The sequence below is a fragment of the Panicum virgatum genome, chromosome 4K (genome assembly GCF_016808335.1).
Source record: "Panicum virgatum strain AP13 chromosome 4K, P.virgatum_v5, whole genome shotgun sequence".
Taxonomy (NCBI): Eukaryota; Viridiplantae; Streptophyta; class Magnoliopsida; order Poales; family Poaceae; genus Panicum; species Panicum virgatum.
Genome location: NC_053139.1, coordinates 7767120 through 7769881, shown reverse-complemented (window position 1 = coordinate 7769881; position 2762 = coordinate 7767120).

Sequence of the window (2762 nt, the reverse complement as noted above, 5' to 3'; positions counted from 1 at the left end):
AGATCGCGTCAGGGCGGACCACCATTCCCCCGAACATCTTTGCTCGCGACCTCGCCAAACCGTCCATCGATTTCGATGATCCGGCGGAGTCGGGCACCTCGTTGGCTGAGCCCTCGATTGGGAACCCCTCGGTAGGCGGGTCCGACGCCATGGAGACAGAGACCGAGACCTCCTCGGCGGCCGAGGCCGAGGCAATGCAAATCGACGAGGCTCCGCTTTTGCTAGACTGGCGCGACCAGTATCTCGACTGGATAAACCGAGGGGTGCTACCCACGGATCGCGCTCAGGCGCGACGCGTCGCCAGGCGGGCCAAGTCTTTCGTCTTGATCAACAGGGAACTATACAAACGCAGCTCCTCGGGGGTCCTGCAATGTTGCATCCCTATTCCCGAGGGTAGTGAGCTTCTTCGGGGCATCCATGCCGGGGCCTGCGGTCATCATGCGGCGCCACGCACCCTCGTGGGCAATGCATTTAGGTAGGGCTTCTACTGGCCAATAGCAGTCGCCGAGACCATGAAAATCGTGCGAACCTATGAAGGTTGCCAGTTTTATGCCCGTCAAACGCCTCCCCCGGCTCATGCTCTGCAAACCATTGCCATTACATGGCCTTTCGCCGTGTGGGGATTGGATCTCGTAGGACCATTGCAGAAAGCGTCTGGGGGCTTCACCCACTTGTTAGTGGCAGTCGACAAATTCTCCAAATGAATCGAGGCTCGACCCATTATCAAGATCAAATCTGAGCAGGCTGTGTAGTTCTTCATCGACATAATCTACAGGTTCGGGGTACTGAACTCGATCATCACGGATAATGCCACCCAGTTCACAGGAAAGAAGTCCTTAAGGTTCTGTGACGACTAGCACATACGTGTGGATTGGTCGGCCGCAGCACATCCACAAACAAATGGCCAACTAGAACGTGCCAACGGCATAATTCTGCAAGGCCTCAAGCCAATAATCTTCAATAAGCTGAACAAGTTTGGCCGAAGATGGCTCACGGAGCTACCATCGGTCATCTGGAGCCTAAGAACGAGCCCGAGTAGAGCCACGGGCTTCACCCCATTTTTCCTTGTCTACGGAGCCGAGGCTATCCTCCCCACTGACTTGGAGTATGGGTCCCCGAGGCTCAAAGCCTACCAAGAGCAGCGGAACCAGCAAGCCCGCGAGGACTCGCTGGACCAGGTGGACGAGGCTCAAGACGTGGCACTCCTACACTCTGCACGTTACCAGCAGTCTCTGCGATGATATCAGGCGCAGAGGGTTCGACGCCAGGACCTCAACAAGGAAGATCTGTTGTTGAGGATTCGGCAGGATAGCCGAGGGCGTCACAAGCTCACACCGCCGTGGGAGGGCCCACACATCGTCACAGAGGTTCTAAAGCCCGGCACCTACAAGCTAGCTGAGGAGAAGGGCGAAGTCTTCACCAACGCTTGGAACATTCAGCAGCTACGTCGCTTCTATCCTTGAAATTCTAAGCTATTTGTACATACTTTGTACTCGTATCTTAAATTTCCGAGATAATAAAGAAGTATGCTTTACACACAAATTCCTCGGGAGTCATTCGAACCCTCGGGGGCTCGGATGCGTGCACAACACTGAGAGAGCCTCGGCTTTGCCCTCGGCAAAACCGAGCCTCCCTCAGGAGCTACAACGGGGGGAACCCCCGAACGTCCCCAAAATGTCGTGTTTTTTTCCGAAAAGTTTTCGTACCTAAGCCTTTCGATCACTTAGAAAAACGGACGCAAGGCGTAAGCAACTACGGCACAAGGCCGGCCGAGCCGCGGGACCTCCTATGCCTCCGGGACACGGCATCCCCACTCACCTCACTACGCCTAAGTTTATCTAAGCAGCACACGAGAGCACGAAAAATAGTAGGAAAAATGATGCGCAAACGTACAAAGGCCTTGAACGGTCACACTGTTAAGATTGTGTCTTTGTTCCTTACATAGGAAGACCAAGTTCAAGACAAAAGTTCTAACTAATCTACTTTGGTCGCCCTCCTCCCCGTCGCGCTCACCCTCGTCCTTGTCATCCATAGCGCTGGGAAGGGCGCTGGGAAGGAGTTCGCCTTCGAAGAGCTCGGTCAAGGCGGAGGCGGCGCCCTCGGCACCTGCATCGGCTTGCTCCATAATGTCGACCTTGGTGTCCTCAGCGCCGTCGGGGATGATGTAGCCCATGGCCAACTGCTCGAAGTTGACGATGTAGTGCGTCGAGACCACACCGAGGGCCTTCTGGATGCTGAGACAGAGGGCGCCCTTGAGTCGCTCGGCCACCCAAGGACCTCAGGCGACTAGCCAGCGAGCTGCCTGACGAGCCGCCTTCACCCTCGGCTTCCTGGCACGCGGCCAAAGCGGCTCCCTCCAAGTCCTCGTAGTCCTTCTGAACGGATGCGTACGCAACTTGGAGCGCCTCCTTTGCCGCGGTCTCCTCCACTACCACCTTCCGCAGCTCTGAGCAGAAACAGTCTCGACAAAATTAAGCAAACTGAAGCTAATCTCAACACTTACCCTCGGTGCGCTTCGTCTCCACGTCCAGCTCCGCCCGCACGGCGTCGACCTATTGTAGGAGCGCTGACATCGACGCCCCCCTCTCTTTGAGTTCAGTCTCCACACCACGGAGGGCATCCCTTTGCGCCTCGAGGAGAACATCCTTCTCCACGAGGGTGTTGGTCAGTGCCTCGATGGCCACCTCCTGCTGCTGTGATCGAGCCGCACTCGCCGCAAGCACCTCCATGTTTTCATGCAAAGTGGCCACCTGCAGCTCGGC